Source organism: Anomaloglossus baeobatrachus, chromosome 3 (genome assembly GCF_048569485.1).
Source record: "Anomaloglossus baeobatrachus isolate aAnoBae1 chromosome 3, aAnoBae1.hap1, whole genome shotgun sequence".
In the NCBI taxonomy this organism is placed as follows: domain Eukaryota; kingdom Metazoa; phylum Chordata; class Amphibia; order Anura; family Aromobatidae; genus Anomaloglossus; species Anomaloglossus baeobatrachus.
This window is the reverse complement of record NC_134355.1, coordinates 384,347,632-384,364,652: the sequence shown is the minus strand read 5'-3', so window position 1 is coordinate 384,364,652 and position 17,021 is coordinate 384,347,632.

Sequence of the window (17,021 nt, the reverse complement as noted above, 5' to 3'; positions counted from 1 at the left end):
TCCATATGACGGTGATGCACATATAATAATCTACTCATGTTTGACATTTTTCAGGAGATACATGATCTCTATAACAGAATGTAGCTGATAATCAGTCTCTCGGAGGAATGCATCTAATTATAATTATTTTACATTTCTCCATTACTAGGGAGATTTCTAATTCTACAAATGTTATCTTTACCTGTATTATCTGCCTCCTAAAGTGCAGCTTTAGTTTAGAGACAATGCTAAAAGAAAATTGCATAATATTGAAAATTGAATAATTCTCCACTATAATTTTTTTCAGCTACTTCCTTAGGGTTATGGGCATTCTAAGAATTATATCGCTGAGCTGCAAAGACTGATCCCAGAGACTGATCAGCAGAACTGATTTATGGCATCCCATATTCTCTGCTGGAGAGATCACACAATCACTAGGCAACATTTCAGGAGGATAACAACATTTAGAACTGAAAAAAAGGATACAAAAGTGTATGCCATCTAGTTAATTAACCCCTAAATTCAACTTGTGTTTCATTATCCTTACTGAGCTTCTAGAAGATATAGGATGTTAGGGTCAGCACACACAGCAAGTAATACGGAGTGAGTGGAATGCGATAAAAAATCACATTCCACTCGGACCAATATTACTTTATGTGCCCGCTCCCATGAGCGATTATTTTCTCAGCCCTAAGTGGACCGGGAAAACAGTTGCAGCATGCTGCGGGTGGAATGTGATCCTATTTCACATGCACCCATTCAAGTCATTGGGGCGAGAGAAACATCGCACCGGTGTAACGCGAGAGCAGTGCAATTCTCGCATCAGCTGGCAACGGAGGATATAGGGAGATAAATCCCTCCCTTCTGCAGCGCCAGCCCTCCCCTGTGCAGCTGTGGTCTGATCCTACGATCGGACCACAGTCGGATGACACTCACATGACACTCGGCTTTGCTGTGCTGCGAGCATGAGCCGAGTGTCATACGAGGACTCGCAGTAATTCCCATGTGGCCTCAGCCTTATATGCAGAATCCTCAAATTAAAGAACAGCATTTATTGCCCCTTAGCATTATTCTAGCAATATTCTTCATGCAAAGTTAAATATCCTGTTTCCATGAAAATAAGACCTACCCCGAAAATAAGCCCTAGTAAGATTTTTGGGTCTTTTTTGAGTATGCTAAAAATTTAAACCCTAAAATTAAAATCAAAATTAAGCCCTAGTTGTGGTTCCATAAGGAAGTGTTCAAGCAGCAAATAAAGTTAAAGAATACAGCATCAAAGAAAGCAGACAACCTCAAAAGAAAGTAGTTAACCCAAAAAGAAATGTATACATGCTAAAGGAATAAGAAAATAAAATTAGATTTTATAGCAACTAACAGTTTTCGTTTCAGAAAGAGAGTACATTACCCCTTTACATAAGAGACAGCTATAACATAGTACATATGTTTAAGCACAAACAAGAAATGAAAAGGGACCAAACACATTTACTATTAAATTAATATGCAGGTGCACAATTTTCTTTCTGGCCAATATATAAACATATATACCTACCCTGTGTGTCAGCAGGCTCCAAAAAATCAATTTTATAATTAGGCTTGTGATATGCTAACTAGTTAGTGAATAGTCGTGGGGGCATTGCTTTCACCGGACTAATCTTCCTGCTAATCATTTGATCATGCTTATGTAACGGGGTGCCAGGGGTGCCTCGGGGGTTGTAGTCATGGCCCCTTTTTCTCTCAGGCTTACCCCTGGCTCCGCCGTCACTATCGGGACAGGAGATGACTTGGTGGGGCAGAGTGTGGTGGTGCAGATGTCGTACGACGTACAAACACTTTCCAGGCATGATTCGGTGCAACCAAAAGACATTCTTGATTACACAGTTCATCACACAACCAGCAGTTACAGATGACTTCACACTTCCTTTAGCTGGGGGAAAACCTGTCCTTACGTCTCCTCCAGTGGGGATGTGCCCGGCTAATCTTCTTCACCTGGCTCCCACTACGGCTACCCACAGACCAGACCCACACCGGTACTGCTTCGCACTTTGAGGTTCCGCCCGCTCCTTTTCTCTCCGGCTTCCCTTTTATCCAGCTCCCACACTCTGCCCCTGCTCTGCTTCTTCTCTCCCGTCCCAGACTCTACTTCCTCTGATCTCTCTTTTTCTAACAACTCTCCTTCTCCCTCCCCTTTCTGCTGCCGGCTCCTCCTTTCCTCTGCCCTGTTTCTGTGGTGACAGCCGTCCCACCCGGCCACTAGGGGATCCCCTAAAACAGTAAAAGCATTTAACAATAAAACGTTTTTATTAAATCACATTAACATTCCAGAGAAACTATACCTCCTTTTAAGGGGTCTGCCCACCCCTTACATACCTCCCCTCTTTAAGCCTAAGCCTCCCGGCAAGGCATAAACCTAAAAACACATTGATATGGAAAAAGTCATTGCAATTAAAACTATGAACATGTTCACCTTAGGGCACCCGCAAGGGGCGCACCAGTCCGGCGCCCGGAGTCCCTCCTGGAAGCTCCCGGTCTTAGTAGTGTGCCCGGAGGCCTTCAGTAAGCTCTCCCGGTCTTTGTAGAGTTTCTGCCTGGAGGCTTTTGCAGCACTCCCGGTCTTAGACGGCAGGAACACAAAAGAGCAAGGTTTCCTTTAACCACACGGAGGAACCCCTGGCTCAGTCCAGCGTCAGGCTCCCTCCGGGCTCAGCAGCTTAAACAAATTGCAACAACAGAACTTCTCCGGCTCTGAACAACGCCGGTATTTAACATAAACCGGTCCACTTCTTCCGGTCTTGACAGTTCACTCTTGGTGATAGGCACGTTGCCATTCGGCCCGTTGAGCCTTCACGTAGTCCGACAAAGACTGTCCAGGCAACCGGCGCAGCCTCAGGAAGGGCTCATAATTGACGGTCAACTCCGGTGTCTCAGTCTCCGGTCTTGTCTTCTCAACTCCCGACGGGGGTGACGGGGTCGCTGCACGGGTCGGCTGGGGACTGCCCATGACGATTACCGGGTGAGTCACCAGGCTCTGTTGTATGGCCAGCACCGCCGGGGTCCCCTTCTCGGGGTCTACGCTCGGTCCGGGCATGACTTCCGGGGCCACGGCCAGTGTGCTTCTAGGGTGGGAGATCTCCGCTAGTACCGGTCTTTTCTGTGCACGACGGTATTGACATTCCTCCCACTCGATTTCTTGCTGCCATTGGGCAGCCTCTTGGGTAGTGGGCATCCGGGTCACTCCGACCGCAAAGAGGCCTCGGCATCCCACCTCTCTCATGAACCGCACCTTCTCTCCCGGGTATAACGTGTGGAGGCGCTGTGGTAGGCCCTCGGTGTTAAGGTTCACCCGATTGTAGAAGTAGTGATCGCCGGTCTCCTCATCCTCGATGAAACCGTAACCTTCTTTCTGGTTAAACTTCACCACCGTCCCTACGGTACACTGACGTTCGAATTCCTCACTCCGGGGACCGGCCATCATTTCCCGGGCGACGGTCTCGGCCAGTAGTCTCTCCTGTACCGGGTCGGGTTCTGGTGATGGAGACTTCCGCCGGGTCTGGGACGATGGCTGTACTGGATCCCAAAAGAAACCCCACTCGTCCTTTTCTAGCTCCCGGGCGTATGGTTCTTCCGGGGCCGGAACTGGTACGTGGGTTGAAGATCCCACCGCAACTGGCGGGGGTATCTCCGGGCACGGGTATGGGGTTCCCAGGAGCCGGTTTCCCGACGGCAGCTGTGCGGTGTAAGTCGCGCGGACCTCGGTCGTGGTCTCTCTGGTCGCGGCGTCCCAGGTCGTAACCCAGGTGACTTTCGTGGGCCGCTCCGGTCCTCCGAGTACAGCCGGTAGGTTGAGAGGAAGTCCTTCCGCAGCTGCAGCCGCAGTCTGCTTAGGGCGTCCTCGGCCCAGGTTAGTTGCTGCCAGCGCGGCCACCACATCTTGCTGCTTTCCTGCGGTCTCCATCTTTCTTGTAGTCAGCGTCTCTGGTAATGGCGGCGGGGTCAGTGGAGATGCTGGAGGAAGTGGAGGCGGGCCTACTTTTCCCGCTCTTGGGTATACTCCACCCCCAGTCTCCCTCATCAGATCGACCCCTCCACGGCGGTTCTTCTTTCTTCCTGGAACACCGCCCACTTCACATGTTTTTCTCAGCATCCTGGGGCCAGCACCTCCCCTCTTTGGGCGGAGTACTCCGTACTTCTTTTTCTTCACCGGCCAGCCCCAGGCTCTTCTTTTGGTGCCAATTCTTCACACGCTTTCTGTGTCCTTGAAGACGACGGCCATCTTGCCGCCATCTTGTGCCCGGTCCAGCGCCTCAGGCACTACTTCTTCTTCCCACCAAGGGATCGGAACTCTTCTCCAATAATCCGGGTCCTGTGCCCTAGGCACCACTTGGTCTCCGTCTTCTTGGGTCGGGACCCCTTGCATACAATCCGTATCCTGCCGACTACGCCACATGTAACGGGGTGCCAGGGGTGCCTCGGGGGTTGTAGTCATGGCCCCTTTTTCTCTCAGGCTTACCCCTGGCTCCGCCGTCACTATCGGGACAGGAGATGACTTGGTGGGGCAGAGTGTGGTGGTGCAGATGTCGTCCGACGTACAAACACTTTCCAGGCATGATTCGGGGCAACCAAAAGACATTCTTTATTACACAGTTCTTCACACAACCAGCAGTTACAGATGACTTCACACTTCCTTTAGCTGGGGGAAAACCTGTCCTTACGTCTCCTCCAGTGGGGATGTGCCCGGCTAATCTTCTTCACCTGGCTCCCACTACGGCTACCCACAGACCGGACCCACACCGGTACTGCTTCGCACTTTGAGGTTCCGCCCGCTCCTTTTCTCTCCGGCTTCCCTTTTATCCAGCTCCCACACTCTGCCCCTGCTCTGCTTCTTCTCTCCCGTTCCGGACTCTACTTCCTCTGATCTCTCTTTTTCTAACAACTCTCCTTCTCCCTCTCCTTTCTGCTGCCGGCTCCTCCTTTCCTCTGCCCTGTTTCTGTGGTGACAGCCGTCCCACCCGGCCACTAGGGGATCCCCTAAAACAGTAAAAGCATTTAACAATAAAACGTTTTTATTAAATCACATTAACATTCCGGGGAAACTGTACCTCCTTGTAAGGGGTCTGCCCACCCCTTACACTTATGTGGATGTGAGTGAAATAATTTGCACGAGCGGCGTTGGTGCCAGTTCTTTGCAATTCTCTACCTCCCTAACAATCTGCAGTTAAGTTGGGTTTACGCTCCCTAGCTCCATGGGCTGACTGCACGTGCCCAGGGGGCGGAAGTGAAGCAGGACTCAGCCAGACATTTCTGGTGACTCTGCAAATTTCACAACAGGCTATGCCCTACATCAGTTCTGACTCCCTGACCATGAGCAGTGCACTGATGAAGCGGTGATTCTGTCTCATACACTTGAGTACTATGGGTAGGAAAAAGATGAAACAGTGTTCCAGCAGGATAACAATCCAAAGCATATGTCAGCATTGGTGAAGAAATGGTTCAATGACAATGAAGTAGAGGTGCTGGATTAGCCCCTACTGTCCACAGACTTCAACCCAATTGAACACTTGTGGGTGGAGTTGAAGAAAAAGCTGAATTCATACACAGGGGATGGACCCGTAGAAGCGCTACTCCAAGTGCGAAACAGCAGCCATCGTCCTCTGTTCCCGCATCCTCCTTCTGCTCCTCGCTTTCCATGTGAAATAAAGGACTGTTTTTTTCTCTACTTTGGATGAGTGCCCCTCTCTTTTCTATGATTTTTTTTACATACACAAGTGAGTCGACCAGTATGCAACAACATTGGGAACGTGTAGAAGATAGCTTAAATCATATTTTGGTCTAGACTTGATTGAATCGGATAGAGAGCATGTCCAGAAGGATTCACGCAGTGTAGAAAGCGAAAGATGAATTTACAAAATACTAACAAAATAATAATAATTTAAATTTAGATTTTAAGGAGGAAAACAGTAACAATGCAGTGACATGACAAGAAACTGCATAACTAATATGCTAAATAGTTCTAAGTCAAATTTATGTATGAGATAGCCAAGATTATTATCTATACAATGAAGGTAGTCTCACATTTGGAGCTGTAGTGGATGGTAAGATGGTAAGCCTGATATAAAAAGTTCAAAACATTATTACCCTTTTGCTTGTCAATGTAAGTCATAGAAAGTTGAAAAAAATGACACTTTGATATCTGTGATCTGATGTTTATTCACAAGAAATACATGTTTTTCTTAATATGTAAATGAGCTGTTAAGATCTATGGGCCAGACAATGATCTCAAGGAAAATCTGCTTACATAGCTTATTTTAAATGAAAAGAGATGTTACTACTGTAAGACATGTAAATCAGGGCCGCAGACTGTCAGTCATTATATGTCTCACACTGATAATGCACATTTTTTTTATGTAAAATAGTCTGTGGTAACAAAATCACAGACACATCCAGCCATAGATCCTAATAGCTCATTTACATATTAAGAAGAATGTGGTTTTCTCTGGAATAAAATATCAGATCACAGATCTTTATTTTATTCAACTCTCTTGTACCTACAGTACATGTCTATTTATACAGCTTACTAAGGTTGATTCTGCTGATCGGTACCCTTCAAAGTACTTTGGGTGATGAAGTCCGAGGTGTTTTTGTGGCGCTCCTGAGGCTTCAGTCGCCACAGGGTACTGCATCCCCTTTAAAATGTAGTACTCATCCCAGGTAAGGAGAGGTTAATCGCTGGTGTTTCTCACATTCACAAACCACAAACAGTTAGGTGCTTTCCCACCTGGGGGATGGCCTGGGCTAGAGAGGGGGTGGCCATCACGAAGCATGGGACTTTCCCGGTCACTGGGACAACTACCTGGGGGTCGAGCACTGTGCCGCCCCTACAGCAGTCGAACTGCTCGGATCAGAGGTTACTGTGGCTCGAGAGTCTCCGGACCAGGGGGCTTGCGACCACTCAAATGTAAAGGGAGTATTTACAGGGGATAAATGGTCGTGACGCCACCTGTGGGTTGTGGTAAGGGGAGTACCGCCACTGCCGATAGGAGTACCGGGGCTGACCGTGTGGGCAGCAAGGTGTCAGTCCTTCCGCAGGTAGGCATGGCCCCGGACTGTGGGGGGTATAGTGAGCGGGTTGCGGCTTGGCCTTGAGAAAGCAGGGTGCAGGGGCCGAGTTACTTACTGCGGTAGTCTTGGTGCTGGATTAGGTGGAATAAGCAGACACTCACACAGATGGTAAACCAAAGTCTATAGGCACCGCAGTTTCTGAGGGGGGAGCCCGCCCTGCCTCCGTGCACAAATTGATTGACCTTTGTGGCCCCTTAGCTTGAATTGAAGCTTTCGGGGCCCCGCTACCCATGTGTATGGCAGCTGTGCTCTTGATGGCTGGCACTTGTGATTTTAGTGGGTTGTGTGCTTTGGAGAACCCTATCCCCCAAGTTGTGCTGATGCCTTCAATCTCTGAGCTCTTGGGGAAAGTTTGTAAAGAGACTATCCTCCACAGGTTAATTATCAAGGCGCCTGAAGCTCTTCCCTGATCTAGGGTCCTATACCCCACTGCGATCGGTACCGGTAAGGTAAGTGGGCTTTCTGGTGCCAACAGTCCTCTTAGACTGCGTCTGTCACAGTGTTCCTGATACCGGTCCCCGACTCCTGTGGTCCCGGACCACCGTCTGTGACCCAACCTGTCGCCTCCCTTGGAGCTACAACTCCCCAGCTCCTCACTCTTTGAGGGCCAACTCTCAACTCCCTTGTCTCCCATCCCACCAGTCTGCCTGACCCCTAGGTGGGAGGCAGTGCTCCAACTTGACCAACCCACTGGTGTGTCTGTACAGGTCATGGTGTGAGGTGTGGTTGGGATTTGTAGTGTGGATGATAGTGACACCATTATTGTGAATCTGGAACCATGGGGGGGTAGGCCCTGCACCCTGGGTGACAGGATGCAGTTCCCTGTAGCACCCTGATGTATTCAAGGGCGCTACAGGCACCACTTGGGTAAAAGGGAAGAAGCAGCTTCACACATAGTCAATTAGCCCCGAGCACAGCTTGGGGTGAGACACACACTGGGACAACGGTCCAATCTTCTTTTACCTCACACTTCTGGGAGCGCCAAAGGACCCGTGGCTTGGAACATCCAGCTCAGCCTGGGTTCTCTACAGCTACACGGGATTCCAGGGTATGCAGTGAGTGCAGGAAACACCAGCAACCCATTCCATATTCCACAGACACCGGGATTGGAGGGACCCCAACCAGAAAGGACTCACAGTGGGAACACTAGCAGTGACCGGCATCTTCCGGGTAAAACCAGGACTGTGAGTAAAGAGACCTTGTACCCGCAGAGATTGTGTCCTCATTTCCTTGCCGGCACCACGCACTTTGGCGCCCACCATTATTACTCCCCTCATTATCCTCTCTGGGGCCCGCTTCACCTGTGGGAGGCAGAAACATCTTAGCTGCTACTACCATCAGCCCCGGAGGACAGCGACAGCAGCGGCGGCTAATCCCAGGCCCTGTACCGCAGGTGGCGTCACGAAGCAATCCTCCACCATCATCACCCCCCAACCGCTTCTTTTATTGTACACCTCGGGGCCATAAAAGCGGGCGAAAGGGGAAAGGGCCACCCGTGACATTTAACCCTTGCCCCATGGGTGCTATATTTTCACAGTAACTCAGCATGCACTAACACAAAGGGAACCAGTCACAGGGGAAGAGATTGGTAACACTATGAAGCTGTTCCTTTTATTCCTTTATTAAATTTATTTAATAAAATTATTATATTTGTATAAAATACAGTATGTACGTGATAGATAATAGATGTGATTTTGGCATTAATAACTATATTAAATTCAGAAGAAATGTAAAAAACAATATTGACAGAAGGTGAACCAGATAATCTGTACAAACTGTTGACCATTAATAACCTACAACCTTTGTTTGAAGAGCAATATTATAACGAGTCGTGGCCTTAAGTGTTGCAACCTTTCATCAATTTTTCTTTGCCATCCACACTGAGGGAGAATAACTACAATGGTATGGGTTGTAAATTTCTTGATTATGTTGCACACTATGGACAAAGGAACATTAAGATCTCTGGAGATGGACTTGTAATCTTGATATTGTTGATATTTTTCAATAGTTTTGGTTCCAAAGTCCTCAGTCAGTTCCTCTACTCCTCTTTCTGTTCTCCATACTTAGGGGTACTTTACACGCTGCGACATCGCTGCCGATATATCGTCAGGGTCACGTCGTTAGTGACGCACATCCGGCGCCGGTAGCGACATCGCAGCGTGTAACACAAATGAGCGACGATCAACGAGCACAAAAACGTGAAAAATCGTTGGTCGTTGACACGTCATTCATTTCCATAATATCAATGCTGCTGCAGGTACGATGTTGTTTGTCGTTCCTGCGGCAGCACATATCGCTATGTGTGACGCCGCTGGAACGACAAACATCTCCTTACGTGCATCCACCGGAAAAGGAGAAAGGAAGGAGGTGCGCGGCATGTTCCGGCCGCTCATCTCCTCCCCTCCTTTTCTATTGAGCGGCGCTGCTGTGATGTCACTGTGACGCTGAATGAACCGCCCACTTAGAAAGGAGGCGGTTCGCCGGTCACAGCGACGTCGCAGAGCAGGTATGTGCGTGTGAAGCTGCCGTAGCGATAATGTTCGCTACAACAGCGATCACCACATATCGCATGTGGACGGGGGCGGGTGCTATCGCGCTCGACATCGCTAGCAATCGCTAGCGATGTCGCAGCGTGTAAAGTACCCCTTAAGCCTGCTTTATACATTGCAATTTCGCATACGATTTCGTATGCGATTTGCAACACCCCCATCGTATGTGGGGCACGTTCAATTTGTTGAATGTGCCGCACATACGAGTAACCCCCCCCCCCCGTCACACGTACTTACCGGTCCATACGACCTCGATGTGGGCGGCGAATGTCCACTTCCTGGAGTGGGAGGGACGTTCGGTGTCACATCGACGTCACGCAGCAGACGACCAATTTATTTATTTATTTATTATTATTTATTTATAGAGCACCATTGATTCCATGGTGCTGTACATGAGAAGGGGGTTACATACAAAATACATGTACAAGTTACAGTAGACAGATTAGTACAGAGGGAAGAGGGCCCTGCCCTTGCGGGCTTACATTCTATAGGATTATGGGGAGGAGACAGTAGGTGGGGTGTAGGTGGGGCGGCAGCTCCGCACGGTGGTGGGGCGGCAGCTCCGCACGGTGGTGGGGCGGCAGCTCCGCACGGTGGTGGGGTGGCAGCTCCGCACGGTGGTGGGGCGGCAGCTCCACACGGTGGTGGGGCGGCAGCTCCGCACGGTGGTGGGGCGGCAGCTCCGCACGGTGGTGGGGCAGTGAGGTCATTCAAGGTTATAGGCATTTCTGAACAGATGAGTCTTTAGGTTCCGTTTGAAGTTTGCAAGTGTAGTAGATAATCTGACGTGTTGAGGCAGTGAGTTCCAGAAGACTGGGGATGTTCGGGAGAAGTCTTGGAGACGGTTGCATGAGGAGCGAATGAGAGAGGAGGATAGAAGGAGATCTTGGGAGGACCGGAGATTACTTTTGGAGTGTAGCGAGAGATTAGTTCAGAGATATATGGAGGAGACAATTTGTGGATGGCTTTGTAAGTCAGTATTAGTAGTTTGAATTGGATACGATGGAAGATTGGGAGCCAGTGAAGGGACATGCAGAGAGGAGAAGCGGGGTGGTAGTGAGGCGAGAGGTGGATCAGTCGGGCAGCAGCATTAAGGATGGACTGGAGAGGGGCGAGCGTGTTAGCAGGGAGACCACATAGGAGGATGTTGCAGTAGTCGAGGCGGGAGATTATGAGAGCATGCACTAGCATTTTTGTAGATTGAGAATTGATGAAGGGACGGATTCTGGAAATATTTTTGAGTTGAAGACGACAGGAGGTGGTGAGGGATTGAATGTGTGGTATGAAGGACAAGGCAGAGTCAAAGGTCACTCCGAGGCACCGAACTTTGGGTGCTGGGGAGAGCGTGATGTTATTTATTGTAATAGATAGATCAGGTAGAGAGTGTAGGGGAGATGGAGGAAAGATGATCAGCTCAGTTTTGGCCACATTGAGCTTTAGGAAGCGAGAGGAGAAGAAGGAAGATATAGCAGATAGGCACTCTGGGATTCTGGACAGCAGAGAAGTGACATCTGGACCAGAGAGGTAGATCTGAGTGTCATCGGCATATAGGTGGTACTGGAAGCCATGGGACTTTATGAGTTGTCCCAGGCCAAATGTATAGATAGAAAAAAGTAATGGTCCCAGGACAGAGCCTTGAGGGACACCAACAGAGAGAGGATGGGATGAAGAGGTTGTGTGGGAGTGGGAGACAGTAAAAGTGCGGTTGGAGAGGTATGAAGAGATCCAAGAGAGGGCGAGGTCTCTGACACCAAGGGAAGAGAGGATCTGTAGTAGGAGGGAGTGGTCAACAGTGTCAAAAGCTGAGGATAGGTCTAGAAGTAGGAGTATAGAGAAGTGGTTGTTAGCTTTGGCAGTAAGTAAGTCATTTGTGATTTTTGTCAGGGCGGAGGGGCGGAGCTGAGCGGGACATAAACATCCCGTCCACCTCCTTCCTTCCACATTGTGGGCCGGGAGCTGCAGGACGTAGGTAAGATCTGTTCATCGTTCCCAGGGTGTCACACACTGCAATGTGTGCTACCCCGGGTATGATGAACAATCTGACGTGCAATTCTTGAGACAGGTACGATGTGTATGCGATGAACGTTTTAACGTTCAATCGCAATCGCACGTACCTGTCACACACTGCAATGTAACTTACAATGCCGGATGTGCGTCACTTATGACGTGACCCCGCCGACACATTGTAAGATATATTGCAGCGTGTAAAGCGGGCTTTAGTGTGCACACACAATCAAAAAGACTGCTGGAACACCATTGTAAATGTGAACAGGGTGCTAACTAAAAAATACACAATCTGTATAAAGTGAAAGGTGCACACCAAATTCAGAATATGAAAAAGTATAACTGCTCTATAATACATAAAGAAATGAAAAACACAATTAGCCATATGAAAAATTGAAAAAATTGAAAAATGTGACATTGCATGACTGCTGAGGATTATTTGAAAAAAAGAGTTATAATTCTTTCTGAGAACCCTGTCCAGCCCCTTAGCCATGTTTATTCAATTTCCTATATAGCCAGGTCCCTGGCCTCCCATAGACAAGCAAGTTTCAACCTCACATAGCGGTAACATTTGATTAGGGTCCCATACACACAAGCAGGTTTTAACCGCATATAGAGGTGACATTTGGTTAGGGACCCAATAAATTAAAGATTACCGTGAAGTTGGTATTGGCCAGTAATGAATTGATAAATACTTTAGCTAAATATCTCTTTGTTTTCAAATAATCTTCAGCAGTCATGCAATGTCACATTTTTAAATAATTTCAATTTTTCATATGGCTAATTGTATTTTTCATCCTGTATCTATCATAGAGCAGTTATGCCTATTCATATTTCTCTGAATTTGGTGTGCAGCTTTCACATATATATGTATATATATATATATATATATATATATATATATATAAAAATATATATATACTAGAAAGTGGCCCGATTCTACGCATCGGGTATTCTAGAATTTACGTATTGTGTAGTTAATGTATGATTTTTGTTATATATATATATATATATATGTTGTTGTGTGTAGTTACCAAGTGTTTGTGTAGGGCGCAGTACATGTTCTGGGTGTTGTCTGGGTGTGGCGGGGGGTGAGAGCGGTGTTTGTGTGTTGCGTTGTGTGTGTTGCGTTGTTTGTGGAGCGCTGTGTGTCTGTAGCGTTGTGTGTGTGTGTGTTGCGTGGTTTGTGTGAGTGTGGGGGGTGTCTGTGTGTTTTGGTGGGAGGTATGTTTTGTGCAATGTGTGTGTTGTGCGGTATGTGCGTATATTTGTGTGTGCCGCGGTGTTTGTGTGTTGGGTGTTGTGTGTGTGCAGCGTTGTCTGTGTGTGTGGGTGTCTGTGTAGGGCGATGTTTGTGGTTCCCAGTGTGTGTGTGGTGTGTTGTGCAGTGCGTGTGTGGCGGTGTGTGTGTGTGTGTTTTGGGGGAGGTGTGCACCCCCCATCGTTCTCCATCCCCCATGCTGCGCACCCCCCATCGTGCTCCATCCCCCATGCTGCGCACCCCCATTGTGCTCCATCCCCCATGCTGCGCACCCCCATCGTACTCCATCCCCCATGCTGCACACCCCCCATCGTGCTCCATCCCCCATGCTGCGCACCCCCCATCGTGCTCCATCCCCCATGCTGCGCACTCCCCATTGTGCTCCATCCCCCATGCTGCGCACTCCCCATCATGCTCCATCCCCCATGCTGCACACTCCCCATCGTGCTCCATCCCCCATGCTGTGCACCCCCCATCGTGCTCCACAGTCACACATCAGACAGTATACACACACACATGTGATCACATACACTCACACCCCACTTCTGCCTGTGCCCTCCTGTGTGCGGTCCCAGCAGCTGTGCTGCACGCAGTGCTCCTCTGCCTTCTGCCGACACGCACACACCCGATCGCATACACGCACACACCCGATCGCATACACGCACACACCCGATCGCATACACGCACACACACATTGACGATATTGCACACACGCGCTCACACTCACAACATCCGGAGATACCACATGCTTCTGGCCATGTGATCTTCTGGCAGGTCCTGGAAGGTCACTGCACGCACAGTATAGCCGCCGAGAAGCAAGCGATATCACTGGACGTTGTGAGTGTGTGGATGCGATCTGATGTGTGTGTGAGGTATGTGTGAGAGTGAGTGTGATCTGATGTGTGTGTGTGTGTGTCTGTTCTTATGTGTGTGCGTGTGTGTGGGAGCCGGTGTACGCTGGTAACCATGCTACACAATATTACTCGATGTGTACCATGGTTACCAGCGTACCCCGCCCCCCGCTCGCATGGGAACCCACACCAGTGTACGCCGGCAACCCCAGCAATGCGAGGGTATATGTCGGCTGGGTTGCCGGCGTACGCTGATGTGGGCTCCCGGGGGTACAGCACTCACCTGGGAGTCGGGGCTCCGTGTCGGTTCGGGGAATGCGTGCGGGGGGCGGGGGGCGGGGCCAGAGCAAGCGTGCAATGCGTGAGGGGGGGCGGGGCGTGGCCGAGTTGCCAATGTGTGCAGGGGGCCGGGCGAGAGCCCAATCCATGTAGGGGGCGGAGCCTGGGCGAGCGGCCAATCCATGCGGGGGGGCGGAGCCGAGGCGAGCGGCCAATCCGTGCGGGGGGCGGAGGTGAGGCGAGGCGAGCGGCCAATGAGACGCTTGTCACGGTAAGGACAGAATTTTGGAGCAAGACAGACAGACAGAATAAGGCAATTATATATATAGATATATATAGTGTGCACACACAGACACACAATGCAAAGTTTGAGTCAACTTCTCTATTTTTATCTATTTCAGTTATGATTTTTATATTGCCCACATCTGTTACTTGTCAAAGGTGAAGCATCACATGCTTGAAACAAAGTCGTTTACTCACAATTTTGGAAAGGTGCCAACAATATTTTCTGGCCATTTTTAGGAGTTTTGTGTAAAATTATGTCTGATTTGCTTTTTTACCTCAGTTTTTTTGTGTTGTTCCAATTCAAACAAAGGAAATAAACAGTTGTATGACAAAAAATGTGTAACTGCAATAATTTTCTGGCAGAAATACGTCATTTTTTGGAACAATTTCAAGGGTTCCAATACTTTTAGCCATGATTGTATAAATGTTATGCAGACTGGTTCTTGCAGTATGTCTGTGATATATTTAATCTACATGGACCAAGTTTTATAAAATTGCAAACAATATATTATTTCACCAGGTCATTGATAACGTAGTAGGACATTGTGTTCATCATGACCAACAGTTTTGTCTAGAGCTATGTGGCTAGACATAATCTTTATGCCAGATAGTAAATGAATCTTTGTCATGCACAGTAGGTGACTCACGGTTAGTATCGCCTACAGCAGCTTTCTCAATCACTGCATATTCCCTGAGTAATACAATGAGCATAAAAGTATTCTTAAGAAAACAACCTTGACATAAAACAAACACCTCTACAACATCTCCGATATCTGTGTGTCCCTGCTAGTCTATAAGATCAGATGTATAGGAATGTGTCATACTTTGGCAATATCAATATGGCAAATATCTTTATTTTTACTATTGTCACTAGCCAAGAAAAGCTGACGGTGAAAACGTGTTGGATATATGGTCATCTCATCTGGTCTGTATTAGTTTATTATCTAGCTTCCTTCTATTACATCAATGTGGTCTCATTCTTCTTTAAAGGGATGATTCAATACCTATAATACCTTCGAAAAATAGACACTGAAGAGGTGGGTGGCAGAGACAGATGAAGTGTGGTGATGGTCACTGAAGCTGTTGTCATGTTTTCAGAACCACGCTTAAATAGGACATCAATTTGGGACAAAAGTGACCTAGCTGTGCTAAGTGACTGCAGCACTGCTCCCGAATGATGTACTGTTTCAGGGGGTTATAGAAGCTTTGGGAAAGGGACTTCAGACCCATCTTTCTGTGATGTCACACAAACGAAACATCACTGAAAGTAAAGAACGAAATCAGACGTATGGATTAGATGTATATAGAGCATGGTAGGGTATTATGCAAGAAATCGAATTAAAAAAGTGGTTAATGCTTAAAGATAGATATTTTTAAATAACATTATAGTTATTGGAGAACAACAGTTTGATAACCCTTCTTGATCTTGAAGTACACTCATTTTCTTACCACTCTTCATTACACCCAATCTAGTTCAGCTATGTGCTTCCTATAAAGTGGAGTTCAAAACTGTATACAATATTCTCGGTGTGACTGCACTAGTGTCTTGTACAGAAGAAAAACTAGCGTATTTTTCGGGCAATAAGATGCACTTTTTCCTCAAACTTTGGAATGAATGAATGGGTGTGCATCTTGTATTCCAAATGTACCTGGTTCGCTGTGGTGGGGCGACGGCTGAGAGGGGTCACTAGCGGCAGGGTCCATATAGCAAGAAGCCGACAGTGGCAGGAGCACTGAATATTACTTTCACCATTAAAAGAAAATTAATATTTACTGCTAATGTGGCGCCCCTGACCCGGTCAGGCACCTCTGAGTACTGCACCCATGCTGGGACAGTACTTCCAGGTAATCCTAAAGACCAGAATGAGGTGTGTACGCACAGACACATAGCAACCAGGTCTTCCACACCTTTAGAGGGGACCCTTGGGTAGTCTCCAGAGACGGCTAGCCTTTAATTCTTTTCAGGAGGTGTAGCGGAGGGGCTGCGAGCTAAAGTGCAGAGACTGTCAGGAAAGGAATGGAGCAAGCCAGTCTGGTAGTGGTGAGCGGCGGTTGCTAGGAGACGCAGACACGCGCTCACACTAGTAAGACCCTGTGCGGTGAAGTGCAGTTAATGGTGATAAGGCCGTAATTTAGGTTGATGCAATCTAGTCATGCATCCCTCTTAAACTGTCTGCAGTCCAAATTATGAGTCACTCGTGGTAGCATGCATAACCACCTTTCACACACACCAGAGAGACGTGCTCAGATATGAATAGAAAGTAAGACTGATTTATTTCCGGAAGTTGTACAAATATATATAACCTTATTGGCTAGGTGCCAAGAATACGTAACACGTCTCCTATTGGATAAAGTAGAACAGCTTATTCTGTGATATACAATTTACTGTAATGTGCTTGGTTCCTCATTTATATTAAGCAATGTCAGCATGATTCACTGGTCACAAGAATAGCCCAGACTGTCTGAGTTTGATGTCCAAATACAGAACTAGGTGGGGTACACAGTCTGAAACAGCATCTTAAATCTTGTTCTTTATGGATATCTCCAATGATAATTCTTATATACTTATATACTCATAATCGCATCCCTAACAGTCCCCCCCTTTGGAGATAGCCAAAAAGTCATTCCTTGCTTTTCCAGGTCTATCGATCTGTCCTAATGCCGATGGTTACCTCACTCACATACGAGATAACCCAT